The following is a 16,101-nucleotide window of genomic DNA, read 5'->3' as shown; positions in this document are numbered from 1 at the left end:
ACAGCAAGAGGGAGAGATTTTCTGGAGTAGGACAGCAGCGTTTTTAGGTGGGAAAACGTTGTGCTGTGTTTAGCTAGAGTTTAACAAGTCTATATCCAGCATCCCTGACCGGCGGCCCAGTTTTGCAGATTCCCCTAAGAACAGCTTTTCCATGAGGGGTAAAGCCCAATCTAGGGAACACCCTCATTGCAGTATAGGGGATGACCATGCAATGCTGTGAAAATAGTAAATTATCCCTGGCACTCTGGGTTCTATCTAAATAATCTGCAGCCAGGAGGCTTGAACAGGAGTGACTAATGAGTTGCTCCTTCTCCCTTAGCAAGGAGCACCTAGGTGTGGTGTAGGGCTGCATGGTCTCCATCTCTGGTCCTCCAAAGGGCTGGACTTTGGGTTTGCTGCTGGGCTGGGGGTTACTTGTTTTACAGGTGCTGGCAAACATCTGGATTTTCTTTTGCCCCACTGTGGAAATAAAATGCTCTTGGGGGGTAATCGCCAAATTCACAGTGGCTGCTGGAAGGTGGTATGTCCTTGTGAAATTTGGGAGGTGAAAGGCTTGTGTGGCGAGAAGAGAAGTTTAGCAGCGTTGAACATCGCTGCGGAGGGACTCGTGTTCCTTGGTGCTGTCTCGCAGCACATCTGCCTTGTTCCGGTGCGATGCTTTCTATTGTCATTTGATCCCTGGGCTCACTTTGGGGCAAGGAACTGCAAACGTTTTGCACTGCCAACTTTCCAGTGCCAGCAAGATGCCCTGTGCAGGGTGTATCTCTTAATAGGCTGTTTCTATCTGCCTGAGATCATATTGTGCTGCCAGAATGACATAAAAGAGCTTTGAACTAGGCCCCAAGGGGGAAGGAAAAGGGGTGGAAAAAAGCAAAATATTTCTGTTCCATTGTTAGGAGATCCTGCGCTGGGGAGATGATGTGTAACCAAATCAGGTTTGCAATGGCTGGGACGAATGAGCTTCCTTGTGATCCTAAGTGCTGCAGTTCATGTGTATTATGGTAGGATGCTCATGTCCTGTGAAAGGAGTTTCTGCAGTTACCCCTTTTCTAGGCTCTTTCAGAACAGAGAGGCATTTCTCCTAAGCCTGCCTTGTTCCTGGCTGTCCTTTTTCAGAGTGGTTTTTTTCCTCTGTTGTCTTTTATTTGTTTGTTTGTTTTGTTTTTCCCCAGAGTGAAGTTTCAGCAGAGCTACTGGGAGGTCAGTGGTGTCCCAGAGCTGTGCACTTTGGCCCTTGACTGCAGTAAGTTGCTCTGGCAGAGGCAGTGGAGCAAATTTGGTTTGCACCAGCTGAGGTTGGGCCATCATGTCAGAGCCCTCGAGCTACAGGAAGAGCCTGGGCACACAGCCTCTTTAGCCTGTCACTTACAAGTTTGTTAACGTCCTGTTAGGCTTCCGGTTGGACACGCTTATCTCCCAGCTGCCTCTGCTCCTCTGTTTAAATCTGCAATACTGTGTATGGACAAGTAAGTGCCTGCTCTGCTCCTTCAACAGCAGCAGTGCAGGATGGGGAAGGATCTGTCCTATCACAGCATCCTGCCTTCTGCTACTGCAGTTACGTAAGGACTGGTTATTATTCCTTTTACATCTCTGTATGCGTTCACCTAAATCCTTAACTGTGTTTTCAGGAAATGCAAAAGCCTGCTTTGATGCCCATGTTTGCTCATTCGGGCTTTCTTAGAGTACCCAAATGTCTGCACTACCAGAAGGTTAGGAGAGTTGGAATTACCAGTTACTTACCATGGCAAATAAGCTATGTACGGATGCTGCCTATGCAAGCCAGTGCATTGTTTTTATTTTTTATTCTTGAGTGTATCATACACGCTGCATATGTTTCATTGTGCATTTCTCATAAATGGCTGCATGGACTCTAACCTTGCTGGAGCCAGTTGCCTTGTCTATCCGCAGTGAGACAGCGGGACATGACTGCAAGCACCTCTTCTTCTCTGCTGCTGAAGAGGTGCCTGAGGTCTAGCAGGACAGTGTGTTTTGGCTTTCCTGGCGCCATGATTTGATGAAGCCTTCCTCCTTCTGCAAGGCTGAGTCGTCTGGCCTGTGCCTGATTGGAGCAGGGACTGTCTTTTGGCCATATCCAGCTAACAGCACAGCGGCTTGCTAGAGCTCATGCTGTGTTGCTCCAGCTAATCCTAAATAGCAGATAAATAATTTTTTCCTGTCCTCTTCTGTTTGCCTTCCAGTGCAAAGGTAGCAGGAAGGAGGTGGTAGATTGAGCTGTCCAATGCAAAACTGGGTGTTGCTTTAACCTTGCAGTATTGATTGCTGGGTAGTTTCAGTTGTTGTGAAGATAAAGTAACGCGGTACAAAAGCTTTAGAAAACAAGGCAAAACCTCAGACAGACCCAGTGAAAAGACGTTGTCACTCTGGGTGGTTTGGATTTTGGATTTCTGTCTGGCAGTTTTCTCTTGCACATCTGCAAATATAAAAGCTTTGAATACTTGCTGTCTTGGGTGGGCTGCCCACATGGAGATTATTTGCTTGGGGAAGGGAAAGGCACCCGGGCAGCAATGCTTGTTCTGTGTCAGGAGAAATGTGATGGGATACCCTTTATTTAATTTGTCTCTGTTGATCTTGATTTAATGCATCCTGTGGTGAGCTGCTCACAGGAATGCAGTCTTAGTTTATTTTGTTAAACCTTTTCACAACCAGTTCTTGTTCTTGTTTCGGTGGTGCTGTTGTGGGTGGGTGGCTATGCCTTGTCAAACCTCCCTGTGCCTTGCTCCTTCCTTTGGTGCTGATACTGGAGTGTGGCTTATCAGGAGAGCTGTCTGGATTTTTTTTTTTTTTTTCTTTCCTGGGTCTGCAGCATTTATCCAGAGGCCAGGAGGAGAGGGGTTGATTTTGATTCAGCTGACTTTCCCACAGTGGCATGAATTTGAGCAGCTGGGGATGACCGAAGTCCCATAAAAGGCTGCCTGTGCCCCACCTGAAGTTTGGCTCCATGGTTGAGGCTCATGCTCTCGATTTAAAGGCTGTCCCAAATATGAGGAGCTTCGTGGACAAAGTGGGGAGAGGGAAGGAGAAGGAAAACTTCCCCTCTTATAGAGGACAGCGGTGCTGCTGTACTGAATGACTAACTGTCTTGGAGGAGGCCTTTGGGAAGAGAGGAGGTGTGTGCTTTTCTTTTTTAATTAGAGCACAAAGATGTGGGACTTCCAGCAAGTCATTTTAGTAGGAGAGAGATGCTGTGTGGGTGAGCTCTTAGTTTGGATCAAGCCAGAAGCCAGTCCAGTAGCCGTGATTCTTTGTTTCTGAACTCAACCAGAGCTCCCAGTGAATCCTTTTTGCTCTGTCAAGGGGCTGTGCTGTGTGATGTGAAAGCTCCTAGCCAGGGCAAGCACTGGCTTTGTGTGGATAAACGCATGGAAGGAGGCGGTAGCAAGTGGTATGCTTAGTCTGGACCAGCACATCTGCCATTCCTGTTGCTTGTCCTTGTCACTGTGGTGTCTGACCCCTTACTGCCTTTAATGGGTGTGCTGCCTGCACGCCTCAGCAGAGGAGACAAGGGCAGTTCCCTGTTGCCTGCTGGGTAGGGTGGGATGGAAACACGTTCTCCAAGGCCACGTGCAGACTGGGAGCTTGTTTGGTGCCCTGTTCAGTGCGGTGCTCTTTGCTCTGTGATAGTTAGGGATTTATGAAAAAAGAAAAAAGAAGGAAGGATGTTTCATCGACAGGATATGTCAGGGGCTAACTGTGAATTTGGGTACTGCTTTCTCCTTTGCCACAGATTCAGCGCATGACCTTGGATAAGCAGTAAAATGTCTGTCTCTGACTCTGTCCCCTACAATCAAATAAGGATGGCAGCACTTCTAGGGTTTCGGCACTTGTACGCAATAGCAATGGCAGCTGTTGCAGAAGGTATGATCTGATGTAGTAAATGGTCTCTCCTTCTGGGCGCTTCATTTTCCTTTTATGTTTTGTGTTGGCTTTCTCAGGGATGGGAGTAGCTTCCTTTTCCATGTCCTGGGTAAGCTGAGCTTTTCTCCGTAAGGCAACGGGCGCACTTGTTGGTTCATCTCATCCTTTGGGAGAAGAAGGCTATTTTCTGAGGGTAGTAGTTCTGTTAAAGGACATAAAGCTCATTGTGTTGGCCTGACCCCCTTCCCCTGAACTGTCCCATTTGCTTTGTTAGCAGCTAAATGTGTGCATGACCTGAGCAGCTGTTGTCTTTTTGATGCCCCCCCCTCCCCCCCTTTTTTATTTCCCAGAAACTTAAAATGAAGATTCATTGGTGCCCCACTCTGGTTCTTCAAACGTAGCGGAGAGCTTGAAGGAAATAGCTTGGATACTGAAGTGATAAGCGCTAGAGAAATGCCAGACGCTATATAAACATCTAAACTCAGCCCCCGGCCCTTCCTGAAAGAGGGATGATTTGCAGAAATACTTCAACAGATGGTCTGAATTTGGCTTTGGAAAGGGGAGAAGAAATGTCAGGCTGCTGCTGAGCTGTGTGTGGGCGCGTGCCCGAGTGCACCGTGCGATGTGCTGCCTGCCAGCATGCTCCTGGGGAGGCTGAGCAGGCTGCTCTGGCACCCTCTACGTGCTCGGAAGGCATCGGCACACCGCTGACTCAGTCTCTGCAGCTCTGCCGGATCCCTGGCATGGAGCAAGCTCCTGCTTCCCCTGTGGTGAGGTTCGGCTGTGGCCGCTTGCTGGGCCGTTCTGGTGGAGGTGAGGCATGGCCAGTTTGCAGAGGCACGGGGTCAGCTCATGGGAGAGAGGCTGCAGAGCTGCCGTGCAGCTTGTGAGACGTTGCTCAGCATGCGGGTGAGACTGTGGGAAGGCCGCGGCATGATCTGACACCGGGTTGTCTCTCACGCTGGTGTGGTTACCTGGACCTGTGCCAGTGCTAATTGAGGTGGTCTGGAGCTGGAAGCAAACAGATCAGCCGTGGCAAAGGGCATGTGGTGTTTGGACACACCTCTGCATATACGCAAGCTGACAAACTTGCTGGTAGCCTGAAAGGATGTGGAATGGGAGGGGGTTTACATGTCATGGTCAGGGAACCTGATGAACCCTGGCAGAACTGGCTGCTGTGGCCAACTTCCCCTCTCCCCTGATGAGCTTACTGCTCTTGCAGGGGAAGGAGAACATGGTTTCCCCAGCTGGTACCAGACCTGGGGTCCTGACACCAACCGTGGCAGCAGCAGAGTGCTGCACTACCTCTTGTGTGGGCTCTGCTGTGGGGCAGGCAGGTTCCCAGGTCAGTAGCCACAGCTGGCTCTGATGGGGATTGCGGATTGGAGCCCAGAAGTCCTTGTCCAAGGACCTCTGGAGCAGAGCGTTGTGTCTGGTTCCTGCATGGCCAAACCACTGTTAGTCTCCCAATGCAATGTGCCTTTTACACTGCTCGTTGGCATGACGGTTCGTTGTGTCTAATGTTATTTGCCATTCCTGCCATGCACTCTTTGGCAAGACAGTGTTGGCTGGTAGTTGGAGCAGGGCTGCGAGGTGTGCTTCAGGGATGAATTTATTATTTTTTTTTTTAAACTTTCTGGAAAGAGGTCTAATTCTTAGGCAATGCAAGATGAATTGCTTTACAGAGGATGCTTAACGCATCAGATAAATTCTTGTGTATACATCTGGCCGGTAGCAGTATTGCGCTGCGCATGCTGAGTAGCCAGGTAAGACATTTAATGTCCAGAGAATGACTTTCCAAGTTCGACTTATTTCACTTCTTTCCTCTCGCTCCTTTTCCTTCCTTGTGTTACCCATCTCCTTCTGCTGTGTTTAGGTGAGCAGGACTGCATGTGTTTTCATTTGCCTGTAGCCTCCTAAATATATTGTCTTCCCGCTGGGAACACCTTACCTGCCTTGCAGCTTGCTGATTCAGTGCTCTGGATGAGCAGGGAGTGGGTGGATGGATTATCCCACAGACTCGCAAGTGTTGCAGTCCCCTTGACAATTCCTCTGCTTGTCACAGAGCATGTACAAGTTTCCCTGGAGGAACTGCTAACCTCTTTAGGAGCAACATGACCCCTGTGGGGCCGCTGATGTACGATTAGCAAGGAACCATTTTGCTGTGATCTGGACAGCTTTGGCGTAAGCAAACAGCAGAGGTGGGAGAAGAGAAATGCTGTTTGTGATGCAGGAGCAGAGCAGGTACGTTCATGTACCCCCACAGCAAAGGGACTGGCAGCAGCAGTCGTGTATCACCATCCCTGTGGCTGAGAGGCAAGGAATATTGATGAACATGACATTTAACTGGCATTTCTTCTAGCATACTGGGAGCATTCATCAGACTCTGCCTTCAGCAGTGGGAAGTAATGAGATAAGCTTCCTTCCTCAGAAAGGTCTCTACCTGCTGTTGCAAAGTGTTTGGGAGGCTGGGAGGTGTCTTTTTGTTATCCTGTCTACTCTCCATGTCTGGTCTTTTGTACAAAAGGCACCTGAAATACAGTCTTGGCTCTAGCGAGCAGCTGAGCTTGCAGCCTGTACACCAGTGTTTGCATGCTTACATGATGGCTACTGCTCAATGCTTCTGTCACCTTGCCTTACACGGAGCCCAGCTCCTAACTCCAGAGGGTGACACAGGAGGGTTTACGTCCTTTTTCACTCTGGGGTCCTGTTTCATTAACCTACAGTGTTTTAGTATTGGCACCCACATTGGGGGCTGGCTCTCTCGGGCCACTGTGGCTTTGCTACAGGGGCAGGGTGTGGGGTTTGCTGGACACATTGCTGTTCCAGCCAGGCTCATGCAGTCCCCCTTTGGGACTCTGAGTGACAGCTATCAGTTGACGTATAGCCCCACAGGGCTCTGGGTTTCTAGGTCTTTTAAATAATTTCGTTCAGGACCCAGAAGCCCTTATCTCCCAGGCTCCCCTGCAGGTAATCTTGTTCTATTTTACTGTTGTTTATTGGGTGTTTGGTTTTTCTTCCATGTGCCCACAGCAGTCAGGCTGCAGGCTGCTGCTGAGAGGGGCAACCCTGCTTCTCACTCCTGCCTCTGTCTTTTTGTGCTGGCCCAAGTATATGTGTGTTCACAGCTATGCATTGACCTGGGAGTAGGCCTGGTCTGAAATGAGTTCCTCCAGTAGCTGGGGGAAGGAAGAGCTCCCTCCATTTTGGCAGTAGCCTGAAGTTATGCTGGACTAGTGGTTGAGTAACCACAGCCTCTGCTGGAAAAGAGAATCATGTGGCTTAAGAGACATGCACTTTCCAGGGGCTAAAAATCCCTAGTATGGTTTCCTTCATGAAAATATTTGCATCTTCTCTGGCAACCCACTGTCAAGACTGCATTGAGCCTGTACCAGTGCCTCTTTGTGCAGGACAAACTGCATTGTACTACCCTTCCGCAGCCCTGGGTCTCACCTGGTGCCTGATTGTATATTCTCTCTTTGAGGAGGAGAGTCAGCATCATGTCTTTAAAATACCCTGCAATTCACAGGGCATAGTCCTTGCTGCCAGAGAAAGGTGGTTGCTTTTCAGGCCTCCTGGGGATGGCCCTGTGTACCGCCAGATGCACACGGTATTGGAAGAAGTGGGAACAGAGGGTAGAAAACCCCACGCCTTTTCTTTGCTCTGGCACAGTCCCCTAGTGTTCACAGGAACAAGCACATGCTTCAGAAAGTGCTCGGTGAGCACGTGTCCTTGGCGACGCAAAGAAGTATGACCGACTTCCTTTCTTCTTCCTCTCCCTCCCTTGCATGCCCAGAGATGGTGGCAGTGCCTAGCAGACACCCTCAGCATGAGCACAGCTGTTGCTGAGGAAGGCTCCTTGCCAGGGGTGGCAGAGGTGAGGGATCTGGTTACCCTTGGGCTGGAGAGACGGGAGGCTCCTCTCTGAGCATATCTGAACCTTGCTGGGATTGTGTGTCTCTCTTTCCTGCTGTCTTTCTCCCTGCCGCAGTCTGTCCCTTCCCCTTCCCGTTTCTGAAGGCTCTGTTCCTGTTTTGACATGGGAGGTGCACACAGTCCTGCCCGCCTGCCTCCATTGCCAGGTTAGGTTTAGGGAGCCGGTTGGGATTGCCTAACTTGGTTGAGCTCACCCTGCAGCTTCCGTGTGCTGCCTGTCCAGCCGAGCTGTCCCTGCCTGACTTTGGAGGACACAGGTCTGCGTGAGAAGCGGTGCGTGGCAGGATGCTGGGTGACTTGCAGCCCCTGGTGCTGCTGCGTGGCTGGAGACTGCCGGTGCCATGTGGTCTCTGTGGGAAAGGGGCTGCCTGCAGGGTCCCAGGCTCATGGTCCCAATGCAGTGGTGTGTCATCCTGAGGCTTGTGATGTGCTCTGGGCCACGGAGGTTGGAAGGGACAAGCCAGCTGGCCCTTTGGAGAGGAGATCCCCTGTCTATCGTTGCACCAAGGGCTGGGTGAACGAGCAAGGCTTCTTGCATGTTAACGAGGCAGCTGGGCTGAGCAAGCTGTAGGGTGCAAGCCACAGCGCTCCTCTGCTTCTCCTTTGAAAGCCATGTCAAGGCAAGTACTTTCTGCTCTCTAACAGCTATTATGAAAGAGCCTGGGTTTGCTGTGCCCTTCTTTCCCTTTGGCCTCAGGGCACGCTGGGCTTGTTTGAATTAATGTAATTAGCACATGCCTTATTAGCTCACTAAGGCACAAAGAACTCATGTATATTTGTAGCCAGGTTAAGCAGCCCCTATTAATTTAATAACCGTGTCCTCCTCAGTGCATGGCAACAGTTAATCGCTGGTGGTGACTCAGGATCAGCCAGCATGGAGGGAATTTGGGCAAGGTGTATATGTGTGCGGTTCTCTTTTATTGTGTTGTATTTTTATTAATGAGCAGAGCTGTGAAGGGAATTAGCAGCAAGCGCAGCAGACGGAAGGAAGCTTTCAGTGCTGGTTTGCTAAACAGCCAGCCCTGGATATTTTCTATGCTCTACGCTGTCTGTAGAAAAGGATCTATAGAATGAATTGGCATGATGTGACACAGGCTGGGAGGCAGAAATATACAGAAATAAACTTCAGCAACCCATGCTTGAACTCTGCTCCAAACAGGTTATGAACTAGGTACTGATAGTAGTTTTGCTTCATTGTCTACCCTGTTTCCCCTCAGTGGATCCTGGGGCAGAGGAAGTGGCTGGTGTATTCTAGCGCTTGCTCATAACTGAGACTGCGAAAGGGCAAGCTTTCCGTGAAAGGACAAAAAATAGTTGCAAGCCGTTTGATTCTCTGCAGTACTATGGTCCTCAGTTCCTTTTTCTGGCCTGGATTTTGCCACACACAGAGCTTAGCATCTTGTGGGATGCTGCCAAGATGCTTGCCACCAGGTTTTTTGTTGGTTTGTTTTTGGTTTTGTTTGGTTTTTTTCCCCCCAGAAGATGCAGGTCATGGGGATGAATGCCAGTTTGTGCTCCACCACCCTGGATTGATGCAGCCTGCGAATCCAGGATGGTGGCGTGTGTTTCTGTTCCTGTAGTCCTGCGTGCGGGATAGTAAGGTCCTGTACTGCTTCTAAAACTAGTGAGATAAGCGTTTTAGGGGCTCTTTTCAGCCAAGATCACTACACATGCAGAGGAGGCTTCCTGCATTTCTTCTCTTCTTCTCCTTCCTATAGTAATCACAGGTCAAGCTCTTTGCGGTGACATGAGCTGGAAGGAGGAGCAGGAAGAGTGGTACTAGAAAGCAGGTGATGTGCTCGTACAGTTTTGGTCAGGTTTTCTGCAATTAGCTGTTGGGTGAGATGCAGGTATCCTGCCTGGTCCCCCTCCCTCTTTTTACTTTTCTTATTTGCTATTTCTCCCCCTGCCCAAGTAAGCTTGGGCTGTCAAGGCCAGAACTGTTCCTGGTCATCATGAGCTTGTTCAGGAGCATCATTGAGAAGATGAGGCTGTTACAGGCAGACAGGCAAGGAAACCCCATGAAATTGGACAGAAGTGTGTATGTGCTTGTAATAATGTGCCCTTTCACTGCAGCTGGTGGGGGACCAAGTCCCCAGGCTCCAGCTGAGATGATGAGCTCTTCTGGATTGCATCTGCTGAGGACCTGGCCCTCCTGGGAGGCACAGTAGGAAAATGAAAGTGTCTGTGAGATCTCCATGGAGTTTCAGGGCATGCACACGAATCCTTCTGCAGCAGGTTGGAGCAGATAAATTTATTTCTTCTTCCTTAGAGCCTGTTCCTGGGACAGCTCAATGCTTGGATGAAGGTAGTGTGAGTGGTTAGTGGGGTGAGGAGCTGCCATAGTATATGTTGTACTGGTGGTATGGAAGGACCCGTGTGCAGCTCCTAACAGGTGCATTGCAGGGGAAAAAAAAAAAAAAAGAAAAGGAAAAAGTCTGAAGGAGCAGAAATGGTTGCTGAGGTACCTCGGATGCTGGCTGCAGGTGGTGATTTCTTTCCTCTTTTTTTTTTTTTTTTTTTCCTTTTCTCTGTTTCAGGGGCAGGAAGGGACAGTGCATGGCTTAGTGGGTAGGAGGCTTTCTGTGCAGGATCAGAGCAGCCCACTGGCTCAGAGCTGTGGGCCACTTGGCACACATCAAGACGGGAGTATTTTCCAGGCCAGCTTTTTTAGCCAGTGAGGATTTTTGTTCCCTTCTCTCTTCTCTGTTCGCTGCTTTGGATGAGTTTGGAGAAGGAAGGACCAGCCTTGACATAGCAGAGTTTAACCCAACAGCTTCATTGGTCTTCCCTTGCGCTGTGCTGTGGGAGCAGCCATGTGTCAGGGCCAGCTCAGCAGGCGTCTTGCTGGCTGCTGGGCTGGAAGGGATGGAGCTTAATTTGTAACCCTGGAGTAGCTGAAGTTGGGGCTATTTCTGGTGTGTGACTTGTTCAACATCTACCTGAAGGAACACAAGGCAGGGGAAACAAACTTAGATTTGTGAGTTGTTTCTTCTCAAAAGAAGAAGGGTTTATATTCCCCCCCTGCCCCCCTGCCTTTCAAAGAGAAAAAGCCTTTTCTAGGGCTGCATGCAGCGTTGTGAGAAAAACTGTGCTTGTGTTGTGACATGAAGGTGGTGGTCATCCATAAGTCAGTCCTTGACACAGCTGCAGCCAAGCTCTCTGACCTGTGGGCCATCGTCGGGGTCCTGGAGGCCTTGGCATTGCATCACGTCCATCCTGAGCACCCCATGCTAGCCCCAAGGCAGGACCACCTGGGGCACAGCACTGACCTGCACTGGCAGTCCTTCTCCTCTGCAGCCTTGGGTTTGGCCACAGCGAGCCGGCACCGTCCCAGGAGGATGCACTTCAAGGCATCTAATAGGAACAGCTCTGTGGGTGTTTGGGTGTTGCTTTGAGGAGGTACTGCTGCAATTTGGCCCAAAAAGGTGCTTATTCCTCCCAGCAGGACTGCTGGCACCCCTTTTCTTTCATAGGAGATGGGTCTGCTGAAAGCCAGGAGCCCTGGTTTTGTTGCTCATGTGGAATGAATGGTCCCTTTCACGCCCCAGGACCTCAGCTCAGCGCTCTGCCTTATTCCTACCCAGTGAGCTAGAATCCAACCCTCTCTTTCCCTTGGGCTTCTTGGTTGTTTTTTTTTTTTTAATTACTGCTTTGTAATGGTGATTATTTTAAATTGGAAGGGAGGAACCTTTTTTCTAGTCTGCCAGTCTCTTGGCAGAGCACCCGAGTGAGGGATTTGCACCATTTAGTTTCTCAGTGGTAAGTCCTTCTGGATCAAAGGCTTGGTCTGTCTGTCACCGTCAGTTAGCTCTGCCTTTTCTGGACCACCACAGATTATTGAAGAGGAAATGCTATATGTAAGTTCCAAGTTCGTTTGTTTTCCCAGCTCTGTCTCCCATCTGCCAGACTCCCAGCTTCTCAGCGAAGCTGTCCTCTTTGTCCAGCTAATGCTGCCTGTCTCTGAACCTGTAATTTCATAAAAACTGGTATGGAGAACTGATCTGGAGGAAGGTGGGTTTAAAAATAGTTGGAATCACACCAGTTTGATGTGTGACTACATGATTTCTCAAGTGGCACTTGGAAAGGGGCATCACTGGCAATAAGCACCCATTTATGTCATCCAAAGATGTCCAAGCTGCAAACTTGCTTGTACACCAGCACGATCATATGTGGGCAATTTTACTATCTGTCAGTTAGCTTGTGATTCCACTGTTGGCTCTTCAGCTGCAAAATACCATAGGCCATTATAAATTTAATTTAAATAATAATTTTCTCTAGAAGTTGCCACATATATATAGTTCATTGTGTTTGTGTATGGATTAGTTGTTCTGTAGCTACTTTTTACAGATCCCTTTGAATTGGTGCAGGGACTTGCAGGTCTCTACAGACCAAAGGCGGGAGCCCACCACTGTTTTCAAGCAGAACGCCGGGCCTGAATTTCTGCTATGGCCATGCTCCAACCTCGTATCACCACATCACTGAAGATTTTATGATAAGAGATGCAAGGGGTTTTGGCCCTCTGGCTCCTACACCTCTTAGTCCATGTTTCTGTAGAAGCCATGGAGAGCCAAGACTGAGTTTGCCTTTGAGCATGAGTAGTTGTCCATAATTCAGAGGCATGTTACTTGTGTTCTAAGTGTTCAGAGGAATGAGAGGGGAGCAGGGCTGTCGCATGCTTGATGCAGCATTTGTGCAGAGCACAGGAGCCAGGTCTCTTGAGAGTCATCTACTAGACCCAACTGCCTTTTTCAGAACTCGGAGAAGAGGCAGGTTGAGATCAGGAGAGCACCAACAGCTCCCATGGGTTTCCTTTGCTCCCCTCCGTCTTGCCAGGGGTGCTGTGAGCACTTTTAGACCTGTTATCTCTTTCTCCTGTGAGGGAAGGCACTGCAGTTACTGCCTGGTGAGAATGTTTTAATGTATTGCCCTCCTATGGAGTAGGACTCTGCTATGTGTTCTCAGTGAGATGACTGCAAGCTCATTTGTCCTGCTGAAACTTTCCCTCTTGTTCCTTCAGCTTGGCAGCCCCAATGTCTTGGACAGCAAGATTTGCCCTGGGTGAGTCATCTCTCCTTCTAACGGCTGTCCTCACTCATCCCGTCTTGCAGTTCAGCTGCAAAACCTCCAGGACAGGGACTGTCCTTGACTGAAGGTCTGTGCAGCCCCTAAAATAACAGGTCCCAGATCTGCACTGGGGCCTCTTGGTGTGCTGCAGTGCTGATACCCAAGCCCAGTTTCAGGACGAGCGTCAACTTTCTGGCTCTCAATCCAGGGCAGTTTCCCACAACATGCAAAGTCAAAGGGCATATCTGGCGTTTGTTCCAGATTGGCACAGGCCTGCTTCTTGAGTCTTTCCACCTGACTTGAATGCAGATGGCTTGGCATTGAGCAGTTGCCTTTTGCAAACCTTTCTGCCCAGCTGAAGTGGGACGTGCTCTGGTAACTGGAGTGTGATCTGGTGCTAGGACTTATGAACTGGACCCTGTTTCCTGAGGTGTCCTGGAGTAGAGCTGAGGGGTAGGAGACTCATCGGGAAGAGAGATCATGTTGATGTGAGGAGAGGCCTCCATGGGACTCCCCCTGTTAAGCAACAGGGCAAATGGCTTCTGTACTATTCTCAGCAAGTTGCTGGTTATTTGGCCTGGAGAAGCTCTGCAGGTCAGGAAGGCACTTCTCTTGCTGCTCACAGTGCCTTTTGGAGGCCTTTCTCCAAGCCTTAGATCTCACAGAGGTGATGGAAGATGCTTGTTGTCTTGACTTATTGCTTAAGGTTTCTCAGCAAAGCAGGCAAAGTCGCATGATGCTGTACTGGGAGTGGGGGGCCAGCCTGTTGCTTCTAGCAGGATGGAGAGCCCAGAGGGGAGAAAAACTGGGTGTGTTTTTCCTACTCCTTCTGCCCAGAGGCAGGAGGATTCCCACCTCCTTCCCTGCTCTTTTGCCCCCTTCCTTTCCAGTAATACCTGCTGCTCCACTCACTCCGATCCTTGCTTTGGACTTGGCAGCCAGGTAGGCTTTTCCCAGTGTGGCTGAGGCCAAGCAGATAGAGGGACTGTTGCTAGGTGCAGTAAAGTGTCTGTCTGATGGCTTTGGGAACTCTTTTGCTTTGCATCAAGGTGGTCCTGCTGACTGAGGCCAGCAGGCAAATCGGGTTGGGGAGGAAAGAGAGAGCTGCCTCCAGCACATGGTGGGACTTTTGTCCATGAGATGGGAGGGCTGGTTGGACCAGCTCAAAAGCAGCTCTTGAGTGCTGAGCCCTCTCCCTCCTTGGAGAGTGGTGGAGGTGGCTGCATTTCCAAGGCCAGTCTCTGCTGCCTCTGTTTTGTCTTCTTGACTGCTGTTGTGTGAAGATAAATGAGGTCTCTGAATTTCCTGTAATCTCAAATAAATCCTGGGGGAGAGGATAGTTGCAATACTGTTCATGCAGTACCAGAATACAGGACATTCCTGTAGTCCCAGGGGCTTGCAGGATTGTCCCCTGTAACACTTCCACCATGGCCCTGCTGTGGCTCCTGTCCTGTCAGAACATTATGGGTAACTACACTGCTCCGAATGGGTAAAGGATGTGGTAGGCAAGTGCCTCTAATAAGATATTGGACTATTTTTGTTCATGGCTCTTTTTTTCCTAAGCTGGACTGTTGTCCTGGGGGCAGGGTGTTCCTCAGACTGCCCGTTGTGGTTGGAAATCCTGTCTGAAGGTAAAGGGCAAGTCAGCGACGGAGCTGGAATGAGACCTCAGGAGCCTTTGCTGCTAATCAGGAGTTTTGGTCCTCTTTTTCCCCTTTTGCGGGCATCCAGGTAAATCTGTACTGCCACTACCTGTCTTTGGAAAGCCAAACGTCTCTGTAACATGCTCTCAGCCTGGGGACCGTCCTGCACCGCCAGGGAACTTGCCTATTTCTTTGTGACATGAAGGAGATGTTTTGAGGCGTTCTATCATCACAAGGTCTCGCAGCATGGAGAAGTTAAGGCTCCCCAGACTGAGCCCAGTTTGCAAGGAGCATGGAGGCCAGATATGGGGGCAAAGTTTGCCTGCTGTTTTGCAAGGGTGCCAGCCTGACTGTTTTCACTGTGAATGTGCTCTGGCATTTTTGGCTGTAGATGAGAGAGTGCTGGGGGACACCTATCTCAAGCAGCCAGCAGGAGGGAAGCTGCACAAGGCAGAGGTAAGTTTTGGAGGACAGAAAGGACTGCAGGAGCTGTGGGCTCTTGTGGGAGGCTGTCGGGAAAGAAGAGTGAGCGCTCTGTGTACTGGGGCTCAGCCTCCCTGCTCTCTTGCAAGCTGAGTGGGCGCTGTGCCACTGAGCCTGTCCCCATGGGGGTGGGAGCAAGCCTACAGTGCAGGCAGGTGGCATGGCACCTCCCCGCTGGGACTTTGGCCTTTTTTCACCTGAGGCAAGGGGGGGACCTGCCCTGGGCTTGGCGCTTTTAAAGCCCAGTGTCGTACGGGGACAGTTGGCCGCTGACCGTGAGGCAGGTGAGTTTGCGTCTGCAGCCCCGGGGTTTCTGCCTGGTGGCAGAATGGTACAAAGGGTCCACGCTGTCCCACTGCACAGCTGGGGAGGTGACAGTCTGTGACAGTGGGGGAGCGTCCACCAGCGTGTTTGAGAGCTGCTTTGTTTTACTGAGGACTAATGCCGTGCCTGGAGCTGCAAGGAAATTCATGGCAGTCCCTGCTTTTGAGGGCCTAAGGGCAAGCGAGCAGCAGAGATGAAACTGCTGCTGATTGCCTCCATCCCCTCTATCCTGAAATGTCCTGAGCAGGCAAGGGCCAAGTCAACAGCTTCTCCCCAGGTGAGATTTCCTGGTGCCAGCTCCCTTGTGTGCTTTGTGCCTGGCACACATCTAGAAAGCAGCTTCTCTCCAGAAATATTTGCAGTTCAGTTTGCACTCCTTAAACCTTATTGTTGTGATGGCAGCTTTGCTTCAGTCGTTAGCAAAACTTTGCAAGGTGTCCATACATTCAAATGCGTTTGTGCTGTGAAAGAAAGCAGTGTGCTGATCCCAGAGGGTTTCTCTTCTCCCAGCAGGTACTAGTTGCTGATGGCTTCCCCCGCTGCCTCCCCCTTCCTCCTTCTCTGACTGTGAGCCATCGCATGGCTGTGTCCTCTCAACTGGTGCAGCTTCTGAGCCCCGCTTCTTGATGTTGGCTTCTCTGGCTGGGACGCTGTTTGTCTGCTCTCAAGACAAATGGAAATGTGTGGAAGGGAGTCCTGTCTTCCCCTTCTGCCATTTATTTTCAGGTCAAGGTTGTAGTCTGAATGTTTGCTTTCAGTGACAGGTCCAGCA

General features: G+C 50.2%; 1 protein-coding gene across 5 annotated transcripts in view; it reads left to right on the top strand.

The window, feature by feature from the left end:
- The window catches only part of LOC126046904 (mitochondrial glutamate carrier 1-like), a 78,389-nt gene that overhangs the window by 28,613 nt on the left and 33,675 nt on the right, over positions 1-16,101 (top strand). Inside the window, exon 1 of one of the 5 annotated variants that reach the window (XM_049819898.1) lies at positions 15,271-15,289. The exons of the other annotated variants lie outside the window; for them this stretch is intronic. The gene's annotated coding sequence lies outside the window, so the exon portion shown is untranslated. Of the gene's footprint in view, positions 1-15,270; positions 15,290-16,101 lie in introns of those variants that run through there. 5 annotated transcript variants of the gene reach the window in all.

This window comes from Accipiter gentilis, chromosome 17 (assembly GCF_929443795.1).
Source record: "Accipiter gentilis chromosome 17, bAccGen1.1, whole genome shotgun sequence".
Taxonomy (NCBI): domain Eukaryota; kingdom Metazoa; phylum Chordata; class Aves; order Accipitriformes; family Accipitridae; genus Astur; species Astur gentilis.
This window is presented reverse-complemented; position numbering and strand designations above follow the sequence as displayed.